Genomic DNA, 15070 nt, shown 5'->3' with positions numbered 1-15070 from the left:
AAATGTGATGAGTCACAATTTTGTCTTAATATTTATGTCTGTGAATTATTTATCTTTAGAAAGTTCTTGGTATAGCATTTGGGGTTTTGGTTTTTAAAAGATTACTCTATTAAAAAAATGAATAGTATGGAAATAGATATTGAATGATAATACATGCATAGCCCAAGGAAATTGCTTGTCAGTTCTGGGAGTGGGGAGGGAAGAAGGAGGAGGAGAGAAAAAGAACATGAATCATGTAACTGTGGAAAAATACTTAAAAATAAATAAATATAAGACTAAAAAAAGGAACATTCTTAAAGTTCTATGTGAAGTGCTTTGTATATCTTATATTATGTGATCTATACACGCAAACCCTGCTTTACAAATACTTTCTCATTTAATCCTCATAACAACCTTAGTGAAGTACGTCCTATTAATATGCCAACTTTATAGATGAAGAAACTGAAACTGAGGGAGGTGAAGTGACTTATCCAGAGGCACACTGCTAACATATATCTGAGGTGGTATTTGAATTCCCAAGTCCATTGTTCTAAATACTGACTGCTGCCAAGGTACATTCTTAGAATACAGACTTGGGCATTCTAACACCCAAGTCCAGTGAGCTTTCTGCTACATTTTGTGATCTCTCTAACAAGGGAGAGGAAGTATAATAATAATCACAGAAAAACTGCACATAATAATAGGGGCTTTGGCATATCATAATCTTTATAAAATGTAGGTTTACGTAAGCTATGATGGATAGTCTATTCGAACCACGTAATATCGTGTTTTAACTCAGCACTCTCTTAAATAAGGGTTTATTTTAAAACATTTTCAATGGCCATCTTTAGAGAAAGTGACCTATTAGACTGTTGATTGTCAATTTATCTCTGATGGAAAATGGTTTATAAAAGCCTCTTGATGTACAAGTAAATATACATTTCTTCATTCAAAAAGGAGGTTGCCAAGAGTGGCTTTTATTTCAAAGTGAATACTTAGCTAATCTGTTATATATATATATATATATATATATATATATATATTTATATATATGTTCAGGGGATATTATTAATCGTATTTTATCTTCATTTCCAGAAAATATGATGCAAATGTTATAGAATAGGAACAGGATGTTGGTTAGAAATGATAGAAGGGAGAACCAAGCTTCATAATAATGTAGATTCATGTAATGGAAACTCATTTAAATAATATGTCAAGATCATTGGGTTTGTTAATGTGGTAATTATACCTAATAATTAAGTAAAGTTGATAAATGCCATATTATACCATGCTTCCTGGATGAAGTGACAAGAGATGGAATTATTAAGTAATTTCCATGAATGTAGAGGTCAGTGAGTGATGTAAAGTGAGACCCTATATTGGGAAGAATGTGTCTTCTAACAAAAAGGATCAGTTACTGTGAATATCAGCTTGCTCCATTTTAAATCTGCCTTGAAAGAGAACAAATAGAAGCTGTTGATCATTTATGAGTTTGAAAAAGTACCAGAATGAAAAAATATATATTTAATAGTATATATATGCTATTTTATATATACTACAAATATTTATCAAAATGGAATGTACACATATATGCATGTTTACATGTATACATGAATATATAAAAGTGATACAAACTATGAATTTTTTTAATACTTACCATCTCTCTTAGAATCGATATTAAGTATTAGTTCCAAGGCAGAAGTGGTAAGGGCTAGATAACAGAATTAAGTGACTTGCTCAGGCTCACAAAGCTAGGAAGTGTCTGAGGCCAAATTTGAACCCATGACCTCCCATCTCCCTCTCATCTCCAGGTTTGGCTATCTATATACTGAGCCAAGTAGCTGCTCTTATCAATTTTTACTAAATGTTTGGTGATTACATTTTAGTGTCATTCATAAGACTCCATATGCTAAATTTTGAGGAATCATACAAAATTACAAAATTATGCATGATTTGGAAAACACTTAACTTGGAATCAGATAGGTGACACAGTGGATAGAGCCTTGGGCCAGAAGTCAGGAGGAACTGAATTCAACTGTGGTCTCAGACATTTCCTAGCTGTGTGATTGACACTGGGCAAGTAACTTGCCTCTGTTTGCCTCAATTCCTCATCTATAACATGAGCTGAAGAAAACAGCAAACCACTCCAGTATCATTCCCCAAAAATCTTCAAATGAAGTCATGTAGAGTCTGATACAACTTCAACGATTAAATAGCTTTTTGAGGTCTGACAAGTCATTTTATGGCTTCATGGCTCAATTTCATCTTTTATCAAATGGAAGTATTAGACTTGACAATGTTAGTTTGCTTCTAAGACCTTTTTTGTATTTATGCTACTAGGATAAATCATAGTTTGCCTTATGAATAGATGGAGTAGGTAGATATATCTAATAATCCAGGTGTTTTATGTAATTTCAAGGAATTCTATATAAGAGTAATACCTATTGTTCCACTATTAAACCTGCATTCCTTTGAATCTTGAAAACTTTCTGGTTTTAGATATTTTTAGTGACCTTCAAATACCCATGGGGATTGGGAGTGGAACTCTACAATAAGTTAAAGGTTCAGATCATTATAAATTTAGAACTTGATTTATTCAAAAACCCTCACTTTCTAGACAAGCAAAATGAGATCTATAGGGTTATGACTTCCCAAAGATTACACAGATAGGAGTTGAACTGGTGATTTAAACCTGCCTTTTTATTCCAAATTTAACATTATTTCATTTTGTCTATTTAAAATTTTTTAATTAAAAAATATGTCCCCAATATTTACAAAAAAACCCCCTTTAAATATACATAGTAAGCAAATGAAATTTCTGTGTTAGCTCTGCATGTCCAATAATAAGTCTTAATCCAGATCTTGAATCCATCATATCTCCACAGAAAGGAGAGAGCCTCTTGAATTTTGAAGGGGTTATTGCATTGATTAGAGTTCTCACATATCTCAGAATTGTTTACTTTTGCAATATTGATTTTATAACATAAATTGTTCTAGTTCTGCTCCTTTACTTTGCATTAATTCATACAAATCTCTAAAGGTTTCTCTAAAACCATCCCCTTTATTCTTTCTTACAGCACAAGAGGACAGTTATATTTAGATATCATTACTTATTCTGCTATTGCCAATTGATGATTACTGCCTTTTTCTGGGTCTTTTAAAAGTTTTCATTTTATGTTTTTCAAGTAGTTTTGAAAATTAAACTGTCCCTCCTACTACTTCCACCCATTTATCAATTTAAAAAAATCCTTATATATATATATATTATAGCAGAACAAGTTTCCATCCTGGGCATGTACCCAAAGGTATATCTCTTTCTGCATTTTAAAATGCATTAAAAGTTAATCACTTCTCTGGTTTGGGTTTCTTGATGGTAGGGAAAAGAGTTACCATAAATATTCTGCATTCTTTCTACTATATCATGTTGTCCTTATTTGTTACAACTTCAGCATTAATTAGCAATAATAATAATAACTTTCCTTTGTATCCTAATATGAATAACCACTGGTAATTAAATAGTACCTTTAAAGTTTGCAAACATTACTTCGTGGCTAAAATGACTGCAATGTAGAAGGAATTTCATGACTTTTCCTACTACCAATCACAACAAAGCTTCTCAGAAGGACCAAAATCAGAATCAGAGGAGGAAAGGGGCACTACCATAGGACAAAGTCTTGAAGGTAGGCAGGGTTTGGGTATTTCCATGCTATAAGGGGGTAAAATTACACCTACCAAAGTGTGAGCTGATCACACACACACACACACGCACACACACACACACACACACACACACACACACACACACACACGCCACCTATCATGCCAGAGTCAGAAAAAAGGCTGGAGAAATCTCTAAATTCTCAGGAGCTGACAGAGGGTACCACAGTCTTAACCCTGAGGACAGTGCAAAGACTTAGCAGCACAATTTGGGACCCCAGAGTGTAGGAGCAGAGATAGCATAGAGATGGGCTACCCACAGAACACAGTGCAGAGTCTCAAAAATAGCCTAAGGGCAAAAAACACTCTGTGAGTGCTGCCTGTTCTCCTCACTCATACTTCTGACTGAGAAAGGAAGATAAAACCAGAACAGCAATGTCCAACAACACCCAAGAACTATAATCCACAAATACCAAAAAAAGTAAGATACAACAGAGAAAGCCTCTGACATTGGATAACTTCTTTGGAGAAAAGGAGCAGAGTACAGAAGTGACATCAAAGAGTGACAAACAAGAAAACATATCTAAACTTTCCCCCAAAAAGAGAAATTGTTCACAAGTTCCTGAGGAACTCAAATCAGAGTTCAAGAACAAAGTAAGAAAAATGGAAGAAAAGTGGGAGAAAGAAATTAAGTAATTCAAAAGGAAAATAACAGTTTAAAAGACAGAATCTCCAACTTAGAAAAAGAGGCACAAAAATCACATGAAATAATAAGCATATTGAGGAACAGAATTGATCTTCCAGAAGTCATGAAATGCAGTTTAGACTATGGAAAGGAAAATCAAAAGATCATAACTAAAAACCAGTCTTTAAAGACTAAAAGCAAGAATTAATAAAGCAAAGTCAAAAGAATGACAAAATAAAAGGAAACATGAAATATTTCATTGAGACAATGACAGACCTGGAAAACAGGTCCAGGAGAGACAATTTCAGAATCATAGATATACCTGAAAACCTAGAAAAAAAAACAAATCTTAACATCATATTACAAGAAATTATCCAAAAAAATTGCCCTGATGTCCTTGAACAAAAGGGCAAAATAGACATTGAAAGAGTTGTGAGGAGGATTAGGGAGGAAGGTAGGAAGGTAGAAGGATTGGAGGAATAGGAGAAAGGAGAGAGGAAGGTAGATGAAGGGAAAGGAAGGTAGCGTCCTCAGCCCGGTTGGGGGAAATTGACCAAAGCCCTTCAGGGGCTCAAATAAAAGATCTGATAGCAGCTTTAGGGTTTTGAATAACTAGGTTTTATTTATATTAGGAAAGGGAAGGTCTAGGGAAAACTAGGAGGTAGGAAGAAAGGGAAAAAGGTGCCAAGAAAGAGAGATCAGGATCCGAGAGCCTCCAGGCTCAAGAGAGCAGCAAGAGAGACTCCAGATTAGAGAGAGCTAGTGAGAGCCCAAGGTAGAGAGAGCTCCAGGATAGAGAGAGCTACTGAGAGCTCGGGGTAGAGAGCAGAGCTTCCAGCACAGATAGAGAGAAAAGGGGCCAAACTTTCTCTTTTATACTTTCCCTGACATCTCCCAGAAAGGAAGTGGGAGTTGTCAGGGGAACTTGTATCAGGGATCCCTGGGAGACATAGTCTTCCAGGGCTTACAACAATTTCAAATGACATAGAGTCCATTGATCACCCTCTACATTAAATCCTCAAAAGACAGCCCCCGGAAATGTAATAGCCAAATTCAAGAGCTTCCAAACCAAGGAGAAAATATTGCAAGAAGCCAGAAAGACAATTCGGATATCAAGGAGCCCGAGTCAGGACTACACAGAATCTGGCAGCTTTCACACTAAAGGACCACAAGGCTTGGAATATTATATTCAGAAAGGCAAGAGAATTGTATCTACAACCAGGAATAACCTACCCATCAAAAATGACTATATATTTGCCAGGGAAAGTATGGGCATTTAACAAAATAGAAGATTTCCAAGTATTTGTAAAGAAAAGGCCAGAACTAAATGGAAAATTTGATGTCCATATGCAAAATTCAAGAGAAACATGAAAAGGTAAACAAGAAAGAGGGAAAGAAAAAATTTTAAGGGCTTCAATAAGGTCAATTGGTTTATATTCCTTTATGGAAAAATGATATTTGTAACTCAAAAACTGTATTCACTATCATAGTAGTTAGAAGAATTATTCATAGGTAGTAGTTGGGATACTAAATGGTTTAAGACAGTGATGGGGAAAACTACGGCCCACAGATCAGATGTGGTCCCCTGAAATGTTCTATCTGGCTACATGACATTATTCCTAATCTGACTAATACATTGAGTTGGATACAATACAATGAAACTTTGAAAGAGTTGCCTTAGAAACAGACTGACAGATGAGCATTTCCTTTCCTTTGGCCCCCTCTTTACAAAGTTTGCCCATCACTGGTTTAAGATGATAGGTTAAAACGGGAGGGGGACAGAAGATGGTACCAAGAGAAACTTGAAGAAAGAAAAAAAATAAGATATTATACCACATAAATAGGCACATGGGAGGGGGAGGGGAAGAATACTATCATAAGAAGGAGATGAAGAGAGTAATAATAGGCAATACTTAAACCTTACTCTCAGTGGAATCAGTTCTGAGAGGGAAGAGTGTCTAGATCTATTGGGGTATCGAACTCTATCTTACTCTACATGGAAGTGGAGAGGGAAAAACCAAGGAGGGGAGTGGGGCAAGGAGTTCCAAAAGGGAGGGAAAGAGAGGAGGGAGGGAATTTAATAGGCCCTAAGAAAAAATAAGAGGGGAATAAGAAGGTAGGGGGTGGGGAGGGAAGTAAAATAAGGGTGGGAACTAGGGGGAATGTATGGGGAATACATAGGTCGTAATCATAACTCTGAATGAGAATGGGATGAACTCACCCATAAAACAGAAGCAAATAGCAGAGTGAATTAGAAACCAAAATTCTACCATATGTTGTCTACAAGAAATACACATTAGGTAGGTAGAAACACATAGGGTAAAGTTAGAGGCATGAACTGACAAAAAGAAGGTAAGAGTCACAATCATGATATCTAACAAAGCGAAAGAAAAAATAGATTTGATTAAAAGAGATAGGGAAGGTAATTACATCCTGATAAAAGGCAGTATAGACAATGAAGAAACATCAGTACTCAACATGTATGCACCAAATGGTATAGCAATCAGATTTTTAAAGGAGAAACTATTGGAGTTTAAAGAGGAAATAGATAGTAAAACTATACCAGTGGGAACCTGAACCTTCCTCTATCAGATATAGATAAATCAAAACAAAAAATAAATAAGAAAGAGGTAAGAAATATCAATGAAATATTAGAAAAATTAGTGTTTATAGACATATGGAGAAAAATAAATAGGGACAAAAAGGAATACACTTTCTTTTTAGCAGCACATGGTACATTCACAAAGATTAACCATATTGCTAGGGCATGAAAACATGGCAAACAAATGCAAAAAAGCAGAAATAATAAATCCAACTTTTTAAGATAATAATGCAATAAAATAATAATTAGTAAGGGCACATGGAGAGGCAAATCAAAAATTAAGTGGAAATTAAATAATATGATTCTCCAAAATTGGTTGGATAAATAAAAAATCATAGAAACAATTAATAATTTCATTGAAGAGAATGACAATGAGGAGATATTATATCAAAATCTATGGGATGCAGCCAAAGCAGTACTCAAGGGAAACATTGCATCCCTGAGTGCATATATCAACAAATCAGAGAGGGAAGAGGTAAATAAATTGGGCAAGGAAATTAAAAAACTAGAAAGAGAACAAATTAAAAATCCCCAGATAAAAACTAAATTGGAAATCCTAAAAATTAAAGGAGAAATTAATAAAATTGAAAGTAAAAGAACTATTGTATTAATAAATAAGACTGATAGCTGGTACTTTGAAAAAACAAATAAAGTAGATAAGGTACTGGATAACCTAATTTAAATAAGAAAGAAGAAAATCAAACAGCATCAAAGATGAAAAGGGTGACCTCACTTCTAATAAAGAGGAAATTAAGGTAATTAATAAGAACTATTTTGCCCAATTATGTGGCATATGTCAATATAGGTGATATGGATGAATATTTACAAAAATATAAATTGCTTAGATTAACAGAAGAGGAAATATAATATGTAAATAATCTCATTATCAGAAATAGAAGTTGAACAAGCCATCAATGAAGTCCCTAAGAAAAAATTCTCAGGGCCAGTTGGATTCACAAGTGAATTCTATCAAACATTTAAAGAACAACTAATCCCAATACTATACAAACTATTTGACATAATAAGCAAAGAAGGAGCTCTACCAAATTCCTTTTATGACACAAATATGGTACTGATTCCAAAGCCAGGCAGACAAAAATCAGAGAAAGAAAATTACAGACCAATCTTCTTAATGAACATAGATGCAAAAATTTTAAATAGAATACTAGCAAAACGAATCCAGCAAGCAATCACAAGGATTTTTCATTATGATCAGGTGGGATTTATACTAGGTATGTAAGGATGGTTCAATATTAGGAAAACCATCCACATAATTGACCATATCAACAAGCAAACCAACAAAAATCACGATTATCTCAATAGATGCTGAAAAAGCCTTTGACAAAATACAACACCCATTCCTATTGTAAACACTGAAAAGTATAGGCATAGAAGGACCTTTCCTAAAAATAATAACAGTATGGGAGAGATTAGATTTAGATCAACATCTCACACCCTACACCAAGATAAATTCAGAATAGGTGAATGACTTCAATATAAAGAAGGAAATTACAAGTAAATTAGGTGAACATAGAATAGTTTACTTGTCAGATCTATGGGAAATAAAGACTTTAAGACAAAGCAAGAGAGAGAGTATTACAAAATGTAAAAGTAATAATTTTGATTACATTAAATTAAAAGGTTTTCGTGCAAATAAAACCAGTGCAACCAGAATTATAAGGGAAGCAACAAATTGGAAAAAATATAATAAAAACCTCTCTGATGAAGGTCTAATTACTCAAATTTATAATGATCTAAATCAATTGTAAAAAATCAAGCCATTCCCTAATTGATAAACGGGCAAAGGACATGAATAAGTATATGAGATAAAGAAATCAAAACTATCAATAAGCACATGAAAAAGTGTTCTAAATCTCTTATAATTAGAGAATTGCAAATCAAAATAACTCTGAGGTATCACCTCACACCTAGCAGATTGGCTAATATGACAGAAAAGGAAAATAATAAAAGTTGGATGGGATGTGGCAAAATTGGGACACTAATGCATTGCTGGGGAGTTTTAAATTGATCCAACCATTCTGGAAGTTGATTCGGAACTATGCCCAAAGTGCTTTAAAAGACTACCTGTCCTTCGATCCAGTCATACCACTGCTGTGCTTATACCCAAAGACGTAATAGGAAAAAGACTTATACAAAAATATTTATAGCTGCACTCTTTGTGGTGACAAAAATTTGGGAAATGAGGGGATACCCTTTGATTGGGGAATGACTGAACAAATTGTGGTATCTGCTGGTGATGGAATACTACTGTGCTCAAAGGAATAATGAACTGGAAGAATTCCATGTGAACTGGAAAGACCTCCAGGAATTGATGCAGAGTGAAAGGAGCAGAGCCAGAAGAACATTGTACACAGAGACCAATACACTGTGGTAAAATAGAATGTAATGGACTTCTCTACCAGCAGCAATGCAATGATCCAGGACTCATTTGAGAAAGAATGCCATCCACATCCAGAGAAAGAACTGTTGTAGCAGAAAATCTGGTGAAGGGGGAGCTGGGTGGCTCAGTGGATTGAGAACCAGGCTCAGAGACAGGAGGTCCTAGGTTCAAATTTGGCCTCAAACACTTCCTAGCTGTGTGACCCTGGGCAAGTCACTTGACCCCCATTGCCTAGCCCATACCACTCTTCTGCTTTGGAACCAATATAGAGAATTGATTCCAAGACAAAATGTATGTATTTTAGGGGGAAAAAAACAAATTCAGGTGAAAAACAACTACTTGATCACATGGTTAGACGGGGATATGGAGACTCTAAATGATCACTCTGCTGCAAATATTAATAATATGGAAATAGGTCATGATCAATGATCCATGTAAAACCCAATGGAGCTCATTGGCTACTGGAGAGGTGTGGGAGGAGGGAAGGGAAAGAACATGAATCACGTAACCATGGAAAAATATTCTCAATTAATTAAATAAATAAACAAAAAAAGTTTTCAAACATTTTTATGTACATGATTTCATTTGTGTCTTTCCACAAATATGGTGGTTAGCTGTTACAGGCATAATTCTTCCCAATTCATGGTGGATGAAACAGGCTGATAGAAATGCTCATTGACATACAGAAAGTATTAGAGACAGGATTTGGATAAAGGGAATAAACACTTATTTAGCTCCTGCTATGTGTCAGGCACTGCACTAAATACTTCATAAAAATTATCTCATTTGATCCCCAATACATCCCTTGCCATTATTATCCACATTTTATAGCAGAGAAAACTCAGATGCATAGGGATTTTATGACTTTTCCAGGATCATTCAACCAGTATCTGAGGCTAGATTTGATCATGGTCCAGGTTCTAACCATTGTACTACCATCTGTGCAAAGTACAATTATTCATTAATGTTGATTGTAAATTTACTGTTTCAAATTTACTGGTGCAAAAATTAGCACTGTCTTCTGCCTATCAGGTAGGTAACTGTAAACTTTATTAATTGTTTCACATACATTATATTATTTGGTAATAATAACTGACTTAATCAGTACTCTAAATTTTACAAAGCTTGCTTCAAAAACTCCAGTAGATAATAAGGTGCATATTCTTAACCTCATTTTACAGTTCAGGGAACAGAATCTCAGAGATATTCATTGATTGTCCAAGATCAAAGATCTGGGATACAAAACTGTTTTTTGATTCCTAATCCAGGACTAGATGGCATTCCAAATCAGGGGTATCTGGGAGTGAATGGTTCCTAAGAAAAGACACCAATTGAGGAATGAGTGTGATGGCTAAGAAAGTATTGTTTACTTCATGGTTTTGTCATGAAGTGACCTTGATGTACCTTTATACAAAACATTAGAGAAATCTAATGTGATTTCTGCAAAAAAAGAAACTGTAACTGAGGCCCAGGATGAGATTGAAGAGTGGCAAAGGAAGAAAGACATACCAAAGTTGGGGAAGTACTAGGATGAAAATCTCATCAAATCAACTAGATGAAAAAACACAAATGGAACTAGGATTAAATTATGAGCAATTTCTGGGATTTGAGAAGTAAAAACATTCTCCAATAACAATTTTAGACCAAGAGAAAAAAATATTCAAGCAATTAAGATGATAAAAGGCTATTTATTTTTAGTTTGCTTTTTAATGTTTACTTCCAACAATGTCTAAGTACTATCTACGTTAAATAATTAAATAGAGGTATTTAGTTGGTGGGTGTAAAGGCATAAGACTTGCCACAAAGAGAAATGAATATTCAAAGACCTCAGTGATCATTAAAACTAGGCTAATCAAAGTTTGCATAATAAAGACCCTGCTATAATATTCATTCAATGATTCATTCTTTCACTCATACAATAAATGACTACTATATGTAAGTACTAGGTTGGTGAGAATGATTTGTTCTCATAATATTAGTGTTCTAACATAGGCAGTGCTGGTTTATGGAGCTTTTATATTGTTTTTAATCTGAAATTGTTTGTAGTCTTTAGTACTTGCAAATAATTTGTTCATTTTAATAAGTAAACACTGTCCCTAAAATCTACTTTAATTATTCATTTGCTTAGCAAATCCTGTTTTCTCTGAAAGTACAGAAGTATACAAAGGTGTCTCAGGGGATAAATTGCTGGACATGGAGTCAGGAAGACATGAGTTCAAATTCAGCCTCAGATACTCACCAGCAGTGCGGTCCTAGGCAAATCACTTAACATCTGTTTTCCTTAATCATTGGAGCAAGAAATGGCAAGCCACTCCAGCATCATTACCAAGAAAACCCTGAAAGGGGTCATGAAGGGTTGAACACAACTGAACAACTGAGCAAACAAACACCAACACAAAGGTATACTATGTCTCATTACTTGGTAGAATCATCACAAATTCTGAATTAGTCAAGTCTAAATTGACAATATTTTTTTTTCATCAGTACTGAAAAAGAAAGATTTGCAAGTGTAGGCAGTTAATTATTTTTATAATATTTTAATTTCTCCCAACATGTAAAAACAATTTTAAATATTCATTTAAAAAATTTAGTGTTCAAAATTCTCTCCTTTCTATCCCCATACCTCCTCTTCCTACTCCTTAGATGGTAGGCAATCTGATGAGGCTTTTACGTATTAGGCAGTTAATTATTTTGACATTTGTCAGTTAGATAACTTAGAGTTGAGATAATTGCAAGAAAAGTTTCTCATTAAAATTTTTTCAAGAGGAGCTCTAAAGAGAAGAGATCAGCATGCTATATTAATGATAGATTATTCCTTGTGACATCATGAAGGAATGTGTGGAATAAGAAGTGATGATTTGATAAGTAGATATATTGGGTCATTTGACAAGGAATAAATGAAGAGATAAGGAAATAATTGTAGGCTAGGACAAATTATGAATATTAAAGGGGGTGAGGGACCAAATCCCTGGAATTGCCAAGAGGGTTTACTTAAATCATTGAAGGCATAATGGCTGTATTCTCGTATTCCTCTGATATGAAACAAATTTATCCTCCATTCGATGGTGAATTTCTTGAGAGTAGCAGCTCTTTGTTGCCAGTTGTTACATCTCTATCACATAGCACAGTGGCTGGCACATAGTTGTTGTTTAGTATATTCATTGACTGAGTGACTCATTTCAATTAAAAAAAGAAAGTATATCTACTTGGAGGCATTGGTCTATACCAGAAAGACCAATGGATTAGAAGTCATATCACCAGAAATCTATCCTGACTGCCCCCTCACTACTATCTAGTTTGACCTTGGGTAGCAATATATTTTTGCTTAGCGTCCTCAACCTTGAGTTGGAAAGGATATAATTGAATTTCTCTCTGATGTTTACTATATATGTGACCATGTATCTGTTTTTATTAAGATTTCTGAGCTTCAATTTCCTCATCTGTAAATTGGGAATAATGAGACTTGTACTACATTCCTTAACAGAAATTTTTGTGAGACTCAGATGAGAGAAATTAAGGTATTTTGCAAAATTTGAACTGCTTTAAAAAATATCACTTAAATTAATTTACCTTTGGATAAATTTTCCTAATCAATAAAATTTAAGGAATTAAGTTGAATGTTCTCCAAAGTCCCTACTGGTTCTAGAAACTAGAAGCAGAACTTCTTTCTGATACTAATCAAATGAGTACCAATAATTCAGAGATGTGAATAGACTGAGCATGAATGTTTTCCATAGGATGTAGGACTGAGGTTTCTGGGAATTGTTATTTAAAGATTTTTCTAGCAGTTCATTAATAAGAAATAAAATTAATATAATCAGGTAGTTAACTATGAAAACAAGACCTAATTAGTATTTGGAGAGAAATACGCAATATGTAGCTACATATATTTTATATATGTATGTATTATTTATACATATGCATTCATCAACACTTGTAAATACACACAAATCCATATATATTTGATTTTCTACATTTATGTCATCTTTATGCTCTTGAACATTTCATTTTTAATAAAAGTGCTACTGAATTATTGGAAAATAGATAAAATCCATACGTTTCAGATTCAGTAATGGCGAAATAAATCCATCATATCTAGTATTTTTTCATATTATCTTCATATTTGTAATTTCTTTCCTGTTTATAGTGTCAAATGTATTTTAATCAGAAAGAGACCTGTAGAAATTAATGTCCTATTAGGTAGGTGTTCCTGTATTCAAGTTAGCTTATTTTGAAGACCTTAGATGCTGTTTCTTTTGTTGCACATGTTTCTAATATTTACATTATCTATGATTTGTTTTAGCATAATGTAGTTTTCTTGAGTGTCTTTCTTAACTATGTATATTTTTAATTGTTACATTGTCTAAAATTAGTGTTATTTTGCCTAATGTTTCAAAAATGCTGAAGCATCGTGCTTTCTAATAAACCAATTAATCAAAGACTATTTAAAATAAATTACTGGAATTCAGGAGAGAAATCATGTTTAGGTATATGCAATTGGGAGTCATATATGTTGAAATAGTTCTTGAGCCCATGAAGACTGACAAAATTCTCCCAAAGAAAAGATGAATGTTAAGGACAAAACAGCATGGACTATACTAAAAGGGTAAGAATGGTCCATTTGTTATTGGTAACAGACAAAGAATGTTCAGGGAGGCAGGCAGGAAGAAACTATAAGGACGCATTATCATGGAATCCAAGGGAGAAGATGGTACTTGGGAAGATGGGTGTTGAGCTACATCAAATCCATCAAGAGTTATAGAGAGGACAATGGGAATTAGGACTGAGAAACAATGATTGGTTTCTGCTGGTTAGGAAATGTTTTTGAATTGAAAGCCAGATTGCCATGGAATGAGAAGTAAGTAGGTGGTGAGGAAGCAGTAACCATCAGTATAGACATCTTTTAAGGCATGGAGGGAAGAATAGCATGAGCAGATCACAGGTCAAATGAAACTGTTATCATCTCTTAAAGGAAGAGTATATTCGAACTTATTAATAGACAAAAAAGGAAAAGGTCAATAGAAAAAAAAAGGAATAGAAAAATAAAATAATGAAATTAAAAAATAATAAAAATATATAGAATATAATTAAAATAGATAAAAATTAGAATAAAGTAACTCAGAAGTATTCAGACAGAAGAGATGAAGCTTTCCTTCATCAATTAGGTCTGGCACACAAAAATGAATAAAAAAGAGAGTCAAACAGAATTTTCTCACAATATTGCCTCTCCAACATGCTTCACTCAATTTTAGTGAGAAAAGTTACTACTTAGAATTATTTATTTGCTTTTAAAGTGACAGATGATGAGAAAACCAGGAATTCTTGGACTCTGATCAGAATTCAAGATAGACTAGCAATAATTTTCTAGACTCTCTTATCTTTGGCTAAGGACATACATCACATGCAAATCCTGAAACAGATTTCTTGAAGTCCTTGCTTTTTTGACACTTTGCTCTGACTACTGAGATTCATTTATGCTCTTCCCTTCATTTTTGCTTGCATCAGCTCATATATTAGCACAAAAAATGTTCTAATGATCCTATTATGAATCCCAGTCCAAAGCCTTGCCTTTGAACTTTAAAAGGCTAGACATAACATGACTTTGCCTGCTAGTGACAATATGCACTGATTCCGAGCTAGCCTTTCTTAGCATTTGCAGGCAGCAGCCCATGCTGTCATCTGGGTTCACATATGATGTATGGCATTAATTGTCTTTGTGTTGCTGAAGGGATAAATGCATTCAATA

This window comes from Gracilinanus agilis, chromosome 5 (assembly GCF_016433145.1).
Source record: "Gracilinanus agilis isolate LMUSP501 chromosome 5, AgileGrace, whole genome shotgun sequence".
Lineage (NCBI taxonomy): Eukaryota > Metazoa > Chordata > Mammalia > Didelphimorphia > Didelphidae > Gracilinanus > Gracilinanus agilis.
This window is presented reverse-complemented; position numbering follows the sequence as displayed.